The 11219-nt window shown below is 39.6% G+C and overlaps 1 protein-coding gene across 4 annotated transcripts in view; it reads left to right on the top strand.

The window, feature by feature from the left end:
• The window catches only part of LOC133559540 (follistatin-related protein 1-like), a 71843-nt gene that overhangs the window by 36219 nt on the left and 24405 nt on the right, over positions 1-11219 (top strand). The gene's annotated exons all lie outside the window — the stretch shown is intronic.

Below are 11219 nucleotides of genomic sequence, written 5' to 3'. Positions count from 1 at the left end.
TGTAAAATTGGGATGCTGGTGAGGGAGTTGCCATTTTGTGTGAGAGTCCTTCATATCAGCTATCCCCATTGTCGTCATGTCAAGGAAATAAATAGTCGAGCTGCTCATATTTTATGATTTTATTTTTTTTTTTAAACTCCTATTCTCCACAATCTGCCAGACATAGGCGAAGGTCAAAGGTCCAGTCAACAAAGTGAGCCTTTCCAATTTTTCTCCCATCGTCCAAGTTGTGTAGGATATGGGTGCAAATCAAAGGATGCGGGTGCCATTTTTGGTATTTTCCACCTTGAAAACAAGTACAATAAGTAGATGTTTTTATTTTCATGCAAATGCATTTTTTGGTAGAAATGTACCGTATTTTTTGGACTATAAGTCGCAGTATTTTTCATAGTTTGGCCGGGGGTGCGACTTATACTCTCGAGTGACTTATGTCAATCAATCAATCAATCAATCAATGTTTATTTATATAGCCCTAAATCACAAGTGCCTCAAAGGGCTGCACAAACCACAACGACATCCTCGGTAGGGCCCACATAAAGGCAAGGAAAAACTCACCCCAGTGGGACGTCGACAATGATGATTATGAGAAACCTTGGAGAGGACCGCATATGTGGGCAACCCCCCCTCCCCCGGGGGACCAAAAGCAATGGATGTCGAGCGGATCTAACATGATATTGTAAAAGTCCAATCCATAGTGGATCTAACGTAACCGTGAGAATCAAGTCCAAAGTGGAAACAATATAGTAGCGAGAGTCCCATCCAAAGTGGAGCCAGCAGCCAAATCGGAGGCGGATCAGCAGTGCAGAGATGTCCCCAACCGATACACATGCGAGCGGTCCATCCTGGGTCCCGACTCTGGACGAGCGGTCCATCCTGGGTCCCGACTCTGGACAGCCAGTACTTCATCCATGGCCACCGGACCGGATCCCCTCCACAAGCGAGGGGGGGACATAGGAGAAAAAGAAAAGAAACGTCAGATCAACTCGTCTAAAAAGGGGGTCTATTTAAAGGCTAGAGTATACAAATACGTTTTAAGATGAGACTTAAATGCTTCTACTGAGGTAGCATCTCGAACTGTTACCGGGAGGGCATTCCAGAGTACTGGAGCCCGAATGGAAAACGCTCTATAGCCCGCAGACTTCTTTTGGGCTCTGGGAATCACTAATAATAATAATAATAATAATAATAATTTATGTGAGAAATTATTAACACATTACTGTAAAATATCAAATAATATTATTTAGCACATTCACGTAAAAGACTAGACGTATAAGATTTCATCGGATTTAGCGATTAGGAGTGACAGATTGGTAAATGTATACGTAAACGCACTGTTTTTTAATGACTCTTACCATAATATGTTACGTTAACATACCAGGCACCTTCTCAGTTGGTTATTTATGCATCATATAAAGTACACTTATTCAGCCTGTTGTTCACTGTTCTTTATTTATTTTAAATTACCTTTCAAATGTCTATTCTTGGTGTTGGATTTCATCAAATACATTTCCCCCAAAAATGCGACTTATACTCCAGTGCGACTTATATATGTTTTTTTTCCTTCTTTATTATGCATTTTCGCCTGGCACGACTTACTGTATACTCCGGAGCGACTTATACTCCGAAAAATACGGTAGTGTAAATGTTGAAGAGCCAAAGCCGAACTGGAATGCTAGCAGTTAATGTAGGATAGGTGTGCAAATCTAAGGATTCGTGGGCCATTTTTGTATTTTCCACCTTGAAAACAAGAATTTTTTTTCAAAGAATTTCAACAAAAAAATGCCATTTTGGTGCAAATGTAGTGTGAATGTTGAAGACATACTTGCCAACCCTCCCGATTTTCCCGGGAGACTCCTGAATTTCAGTGCCCCTTCTGAAAATCTCTAGGGGCAACCATTCTCCCGAATTTCTCCCGATTTCCACACGGACAACAATATTGGGGGCGTGCCTTAAAGGCACCGCCTTTAGCGTCCTCTCTTACCGAAGAAGGAGACTATTATATATGTCTCCGTTATCCATAGCTTTATCTATAACCCATAAAGTAGGCAGGCACGGAGCTATTTCTCAGGGTGTGTTTATTCCAGCCGGCACGTTAATACACTCCGGATTCCCATCATCCATTGCTTCAAAACTACGGCAAGTAGTAATGTCCAAAAACAAAACAGAGACGGAGCAAAAGAACGAAAAAGAGACATGGCAACGACGAGTAACAACAAGAAGTACGCCTGCAAGTTCCAAAATGATTGGAAAAAAATAATTTAATTTCATCCAGGACAGCTCGAGGGGAAGGGGTATGCTGCCTGCAAATATTGTAGATCAGACTTCTCCATTGAATATATATATATATATATATACATATATATATATATATATGTATATATATATATATATATATATATATATATATATATATATATATATATATGTATATATGTATATATGTATATGAAAGCGGAACTGGAATACTAGCAGTTAGCACGCTGGCCAGATCCTGTCAAGTAAAAAAAATATGAGCTAACATTTGCTTGCATGCTAACGTGCTAAGAATAGCATGTTTACAGTTAGCATTAGTAAAATAGCACAATATAAGACATTGAGGTGTTTACCTGCTAAATTAGGTAAAAAAAAATATAGCATGCTAATGTTAGCATGCTGAAATCTCCATTGTCGTCATGTATAGGAAAATAGAATACTCAAGCTGTTCAAACAAGAATCTTGTTGATTTTTTTACTCCTATTGTCCACAGTCTTGCCAATGTAGGCAAAGGTCAAGTCAACAAAGCTACCCTTTTACAATTGTCCTCCAATCTTCCAAGTTGTTTCGGACAGGGGTGCAAATCAAAACAAATCAAAGGATGCGGCGGCCATTGTTGGTATTTTCCATTATGAAAACAAGTACAGGAGGTAGATTTTTTTTTTCTTCAATGAACTAAAAAATGCAATTTAGGTAGAAATGTAGTGTGAATGTTGAAGAGCCTAAATGGAACTGGAATGCTAGCAGTTAGCATGCTGCCCAGGTAGCGTCGAGTAACCAAAAATATGAACAAAATGAGCTAAAAAAGCTAGCATGATACCAGTGTAATGCTAACATGCTTTGTGAAAAAGCAAAATGTAGGACACTGAGGTGCCAAATTAGCTAAACAAATATAGCATGCTAAAGTTAGCATGCTGAAATTTCCATTGTCGTCACGTTAAGGAAAAAATAGTCAAGCTGCCTAAACAACAACCCTGTTGAATTTTTACTCCTGTTCTCAACAAACTGGCCAACGTAGGTGAAGGTCAAAGGTCAAGTCAACAAAGCTAGCCTTTGTGATTTTGGTCCAATCTTGTAATGATTCTTAATCGATTCAAAGTAATCTAAATCAAAGGTTTTCAAAATATAAATATATATATATTTAAGAAAAAAAAGTTTTCTTATTTAATCATTCCTGTCCAGCCACTTAGACCAATTGTATAGTTGATGTAGATGATCTATATCTGCTTTACAGATTGACTTTAGAACAGAGAAGTGTTGGATACTTCTCTTGTTTCCCTATTTGTATTTGACTTTATTAAATGTTTGGATAGAATTTAATTCAACAAAACCGTTTTGTTTTTTTTAAGTAATACAATCATTTATCCCAGCTGTTTAATCTATTTTCTGGAGGAATGTAGTTCATCATAAAACTGGCATCCAATGGTATTAAAAATAGCATTTATTTTGAATCAATAATTGATTCTGAATTAAATCGTTACCCCCAAGAATAAAATCATATGGTGCCCAAAGATTCACAGCCCCAATTTATACTATATTTTTTGGACTATAAGGCGCACTCAAAAGCCTTTCATTTCCTCAAAAATGTACATTGCGCCTAATAGCCCGGTGCGCCTAATGTAGGGAATAATTCTGGTTTTCTTAATGACCTTGCAGCTATTTTATTTGTTGCATGGTATAATGATACATATGACCAGTAGATGGCAGTCACACATAAGAAATACATGTAAACTGCAAGATGATTTCAGTAAACAACATCAAACTTTAAATGTTCCATTGAGAATGTTAGGGGTGTGGGGGAAAAATGATACGAATGTGAATCGAATCGAATACGTTGTGCGATTCAGAATCGATTCTCTTTTTTTTTTTAATTGTTTTTTTTTATCAGTCCAACAAACCACTACACAGCAATACCATAACAATGCAATCCAATTCCAAAACCAAACCTGACCCAACAACACTCAGAACTGCCATAAATAGAGCAATTGAGAGGAGACACAAACACGACACAGAACAAACCAAAAGTAGTGAAACAAAAATGAATATTATCAACAACAATATCAATATTAGTTATAATTTCAGCATAGCAGTGATTAGAAATCCCTCATTGACATTATTATTAGATATTTAAAAACAGAAAAAAAAAGAAAAATAATGTCACAGTGGCTTACACTTGCATTGCATCTCATAAGCTTGACAACACACTGTGTCCAATGTTTTCACAAAGATAAAATAAGTCCTATTTTTGGTTTCGTTTAATAGTTCAAACAAATTTACATTATTGCAATCAGTTGATAAAACATTGGCTTTTATATATATATATATTATATATATATATATATATATATATATATATATATATATATATATGTCTTGATTGGATTATCCGGAGAATAGTGCTCGATACCGTGGTAGAGCGCAATATGTAGGTGTGGGAAAAAATCACAAGACTACTTCATCTCTACAGATCTGTTTCATGAGGGGTTCCCTCAATCATCAGGAGATTTTAATGGAAGCATTCACATACAATGGTTTATATAGAGCACAGAGTGGGTGGGTACAAGCAGGCGTAGGGTGTGGTGATTGGCTCATGTGTTACCTAGGAGGTGTTTCCGCCTGTGGCGGCATGTTGAAATGATTTCACTGCGCTTGTTGAGGGATGATAGCTCTGGATGATATATAATAAACAGTTTCTCTTTTAAGCATAAGTTGCATCTTTTATTACCACTGTTGTAAGGTGTGCTGGATGCAAGAATTTGCCATGTTATTGAATATTCAACATTATTGTCTTTGAGGTTCCAAATGTGTTTGCTGAGTTCGGTAGAATTCTGCAAAGTCTTGTTTCTAAAGGAGGCGTTGTGATTATTCCATCTTGTTTTGAACGCTCCTTCGGTTAATCCTACGTACGTGTCGGATGTGTTAATGTCCTTGCGTATTACCTTTGCTTGGTAAACGACTGATGTCTGTAAGCACCTTGCGTTGAGAGGGCAATCAGGTTTCTTGCGACAGTTACATTCATTATTGGTTTCAGAGTCGTTTAGTCTGGGGGTAGGCAGTCCTTTTGCAATTGCTTTGTTGTGGTTTGAAATGATTTGTTGCATGTTATTCATACAGCTGTAGCTCAATTTAATGTTGTTCTTGTTGAATATTTTTCTTAGGGTGTTGCCTTTGGGGAAGTGTTTGTCGATCAGAGTGAGGAACTTGCGGCCGATGTTGGTTGAGACGTCTTTGCTGAATGGCGGATTGTACCAGATGATGTTGTTTCGTTTTCTGCTCTTTTTTGGTTGGTTTCCTGGGGTGGGTTCATAGGTGAGGGTGAAGTTGTATCCGCTTTCATCAAGTGCTTTCTGGTACGGGGGGGTTGCTTGGTCGAATTCAGCTTTGCTGGATGACAGCATCGATAGCCTTTTATTAATTCCGGTAGGTATTCTTTTCGTGGTGGTGGGTGGGTGGTTGCTGTCGTGGTGCACGTATTGGAGTGTTGTGTTGGGTTTCGTGAATGGTTGGTAGCTGTTATTTCTCAGGTTGAAAGTGACGTCGAGGAAGTTGACGGTTTGTTTGTTGGCTTCAATCGTGATCCGTAGGCCGTTTTCTTTGAAGATTTGGCATATGCGCTTCTTGGTGTTCTCGCTGCTCCTTGGCGAGGCACACTGCCAGTCCGTCATCACGGTAAATACCAAGGTTCAGGTTGAGGCTAGCAAGCTGGGAGAGGAGGAAACTCCCAACGAGTTCGCACGTTTCTGCTCCGTCAAAACTCCCCATAGTAACGTCAAATGTTGAATTGTTCTTTTTTTGCCATGGTGTACTGTTGTGGATGAGTATGGAGTTCTTTGCGTGGATGAGGCGGAAACACCTCCTAGGTAACACATGAGCCAATCACCACACCCTACGCCTGCTTGTACCCACCCACTCTGTGCTCTATATAAACCATTGTATGTGAATGCTTCCATTAAAATCTCCTGATGATTGAGGGAACCCCTCATGAAACAGATCTGTAGAGATGAAGTAGTCTTGTGATTTTTTCCCACACCTACATATATATATATATATATATATATATATATATATATATATATATATATATATATATATATATAGATATGTTTTCGGCTATTTCCATTATCAATCAATCAATCAATGTTTACTTATATAGCCCTAAATCACTAGTGTCTCAAAGGGCTGCACAAACCACAACACAAACCACTACGGCATCCTCGGTAGGCCCACATAAGGGCAAGGAAAACTCACACTCAGTGGGACGTCGGTGATAATGATGATATGAGAACCTTGGAGAGGACGAAAGCAATGGATGTCGAGCGGGTCTAACATGATACTGTGAAAGTTCAATCCATAGTGGATCCAACACAGCCGCGAGAGTCCAGTGCAAAGCGGATCCAACACAGCAGCGAGAGTCCCGTCCACAGTGGAGCCAGCAGGAAACCATCCCAAGCGGAGGCGGATCAGCAGCGCAGAGATGTCCCCAGCTAATGCACAGGCAAGCGGTCCATCCTGGGTCCCGACTCTGGACGAGCGGTCCATCCTGGGTCCCGACTCTGGACAGCCAGTACGTCATCCATGGCCAATGGAGAGTGGGACATAGGAGAAAAAGAAAAGAAACGGCAGATCAACTGGTCTAAAAAGGGAGTCTATTTAAAGGCTAGAGTATACAAACGAGTTTTAAGGTGAGACTTAAATGCTTCTACTGAGGTGGCATCTCGAACTGTTACCGGGAGGGCATTCCAGAGTACTGGAGCCCGAATTGAAAACGCTCTATAGCCCACAGACTTTTTTTGGGCTTTGGGAATCACTAATAAGCCGGAGTCCTTTGAACGCAGATTTCTTGCCGGGACATATGGTACAATACAATCGGTAAGATAGGATGGAGCTAGACCGTGTAGTATTTTATACGTAATTAGTAAAACCTTAAAGTCACATCTTAAGTGCACAGGAAGTCAGTGCAGGTGAGCCAGTACAGGCCTAATGTGATCAAACTTTCTTGTTCTTGTCAAAAGTCTAGCAGCCGCATTTTGTACCAACTGTAATCTTTTAATGCTTGACATGGGGAGACTCAAATAATATGTTACCGTAGTCGAGGCGAGACGTAACAAATGCATGGATAATGATCTCAGCGTCTTTAGTGGACAGAATTTTAGCGATATTACGGAGATGAAAGACGGCCGTTTTAGTAACGCTTTTAATGTGTGACTCAAAGGAGAGAGTTGGGTCGAAGATAATACCCAGATTCTTTACCATGTCGCCTTGTTCAACTGTGAGAAGCTTTTCTAACTTGTAACCTGTTTTATATGGTTAATTTTAAGTATTGTACCAAATAATACATTGCGAGAATTGGTTTGAATCAAGAATCATGTTGAATTGATTGATTATTGGATGTAATTGTTACATGCCCAAAGATTCACACCCCTCTTACCTAATATGCGGACGCCCTTTTTGTGTGTTTGCTGGGTCCTTAAAATCTCTTACATCGGTTATGAGTTGTTCTTTGGGGTGATTTAGACTTCCAAGAAGGTGAAGTTGTGGAGGAAATAGAGAGTTAGTGTAAGATCTTGGGATAATAATGACTTTTCATTCATTTGACGGCTCAATTTTGGCTTTTGCTTTTTTTTCTCCGTACGGATCTTGTGATTGTGTCAAATGTCTGCTGCTTCACCTCCAGGATGTGTGTGTGTGTGTGTGTGTGTGTGTGTGTGTGTGTGTGTGTGTGTGTGTGTGTGAATACATTGGACACAGTGGTTACACCATGTGACTTTCAAGGCAAAATGGGGGAACATAGCTAGGAGCAACGTTATGTTTTTTGTCTTTTGACAGAAACTTAATTGTCTGGTTGTGAGGGAGTTGTTGTTATTTATGATGGGTGTGTGTGATAGTGGTCAGTCAAACTTTAAATAAGCATTTTTTAAATAGGGGAAGTTATCCTTCAGGTCAAACAATCCCCCAACACATGACATTTTCTCTTTGTGCAAAACAACAACAAGTCAGCTCACATCAGTCATGTCCGACTTCGGGCAGCAAAAGTCCAAAATAGGCCCAATTAGTAACAAGTAGAAAGGAGCACTGATACAGTACCATTCCATACCAGTACTCAGTGGTATCAGTCTTTGCTACTTAAGTGTTTATGTCAGAGCTGTGCAGATAAAACGTGACAGACATACAATCATAGAAATTAAAAATATGTTGGATAAAACTTGTCCAGGGTGTACCCCGCCTTCCGCCCGAATGCACCTGAGATAGGCTCCAGCACCCCCTCGCAACCCTGAAAGGGACTAGTGGTAGAAAAAGTAAGGATGGAAAACATTTTATTTTCTTCTTGGTAGGAAGGAAGCGGATGTAAGGAAGCAAGGTCGGTTGCATGAACAAAGGCATTCGCTCTGGTAACCGAGCAACGCAGGAAGTGATCACTGGTCAGTGGGCGTGACACGCTAACAGCCAATCAGGTGACAGTATCAACTATCACAATTAGTTGATTCTTTGCATGGAGTGTGAAGAGAAAGTCCAAATGAAGAAATTGTGGATCAAACAGGAAAAGTCACCTGGACAGTTTGGGATTTTTTTCAATGGGACCGTAAATTAGATTTGCTCACCCTTTAGAGCACAGCTGTAACTTGCTGCCCCTAAACCTGCAGAGAATGGTTCACAGGTTTCTCTGTGTTTACATTTTCACACTTTGCTCTCTTTTCATACACTTCATGAAGCTTTTCTTACATATTCCTGCATTTAAAGAGCTGTCCGCCCTGAGATCAGCAGGTCGTGAGTTCAAATCCCGGCCGAGTCATACCAAAGAATATAAAAATGGGACCCATTACCTCCCTGCTTGGCACTTAGCATTAAGGGTTGGAATTGGGGGTTAAATCACCATAAATGATTCCCCGGCGCGGCACCGCTGCTGCCCACTGCTGCCCACTGCTCCCCTCACCTCCCAGAAGGTGATCAAGGGTGATGGGTCAAATGCAGAAAATAATTTTGCCACATTTAGTAAGTGTGTGACAATCATTGGTACTTTAACTTTAACTTTTTTATTGTTAAATGTTAAATGGGATTTTGCTATTTTGTTGACATTGTTTGAGTGTTTTCCATGCTTGTGTTGACATTTTCTCTCTGCCTTGATAGCTGAGGGATTATAATCCGAGGAAGACTACATTTCAAACACAAATGTTGACATTTCATATATTTTTAATGTAAAAAAAATCAATAATGAAGGATGTTGACTGGTATGAAACACTTATACTGCGATACCGTTCTCAGCCATATCGCCTAGCTGTCATGATCAGTGGCTCCCCGGATCATGTTTTTGTTATGTTCTGTTATTTTTAGTTCCTGTTTTGTGCAACTCTGGGTTTGTTTTTGTTTCTATGGGGATTGATTTGGTTCACCTGCCTCTGGTTAGTGGTCGGCACGCTCACCTGCAGTCGACCACTAATCAGAGAGCTATTTATTCACCTCTCTCGCCACACTCGTCCTGGCTTCTTTGTTTGCTTCATGCAACTGTTAAGTTTGGATATTCCTGGTTCTTGTTTCTATGTTTCCTTAGCTTCGATGGGTCCGCATCCTTTTTGCTTGTTTTCTGTTTTGCTATGATTTATGATAAATAAATCATCTCATACCTGCACAGTTTCGTCCGGAGTCGTCCGTTTGCATCCCGGGGGAACCAACCTTGCAGCAAGCTGCAACCCCAATAGCACAAGTTTGTGTTGATAAATATTATTTTGTTTAATAATAAGGTATTTTATGCAACATTTATTAGTTACCTGATAATACTTGTGCTGTCCAGTTGTGACATTTCGATTTCTTCCACTACAAGTATGAATTAATTTCAGTTTGCCTCAGTGAGTTGCTGTCGTCAAGAAGTAGTCTTTGCCATTAAGTTGAATGTCTTTTGTTGAGTCCTACAAAGTGTTCAGGGATGTAACAGTATTGTAAATATTGAAGTATTTGGGTTTCAAAATGCTCACAATAATGCCGTGCTGTATGACGGTATCAAACGAGAACTTGGAGTACCACTGTCAGTATAGTTTTTTTGTGGCCTGGCCAGCATGCATCAAGTACCAAGCTATATGACTCTTGAGTTGTAGAGCTGCAAAATTGGCCTAAAAAGTTAGCAAGTTAATGCTAACATGCTAGCTTTCTAACAGTTAGCATGTGTCAATTACCAAGATATATGAATCCGATTTGTACAGCTGCAAAATTTGCCTAAAAAGTTAGAAAGTTAATTTTAGCATGTAAGCTTGCTAACAGCTAGCATATGTCCTATACCAAGATACTGTATATGACTGAATTGTACCAAGATACTGTCCAAGATACGGTATATGACTGAATTGTACGGCTGCCTAATTGGCTAAAAAAGTTACCAGGCTAATGTTCACATTCTAACCGCCAACATGTATCAAGTACCAAGCTATACAGTAAGACTCTAAGTTGTAGCGCTGCAAAATTGGTCTAACAAGCTATCAAGTGATAGCTAACACGCTAGCTTGCTAACAGCTAGCATGTGTCAATTAAGAAGATATATGACTCCGAGTCGTACAGCTGCGAAATATGTCTGAAAAGTTAGCAAGTTAATTTTAGCATGTAAGCTTGCCAACAGCTAGCATGTGTCATATACCAAAATACTGTATATGACTGAGTTGTACAGCTGCATAATTGGCTAAAAAAGTTAGCAGGCTAACAGCCAAACATGTATAAACTACCAAACTATAAGCATGACTCTGAGTTGTAGAGCTACAAAATTGGCCTAAAAAGTTAGCACGTTAATGCTAGCATGCTAGCTTGCTAACAGCTAGCATGTGTCAATTACCAAGATTTATGACTCTGAGTTGTACGGTTGCAAAATTTGCCTGAAAAGTTAGCAAGCTAATTTTACCATGTAAGCTACCATTTGTCATGTACCAAGATACTGTATATGACTGAGTTGTACGGCTGCATAATTGGCTAAAAAAATAGCATGCTACCAG

This window comes from Nerophis ophidion, linkage group LG09, assembly GCF_033978795.1.
Source record: "Nerophis ophidion isolate RoL-2023_Sa linkage group LG09, RoL_Noph_v1.0, whole genome shotgun sequence".
Taxonomy (NCBI): domain Eukaryota; kingdom Metazoa; phylum Chordata; class Actinopteri; order Syngnathiformes; family Syngnathidae; genus Nerophis; species Nerophis ophidion.
This window is presented reverse-complemented; position numbering and strand designations above follow the sequence as displayed.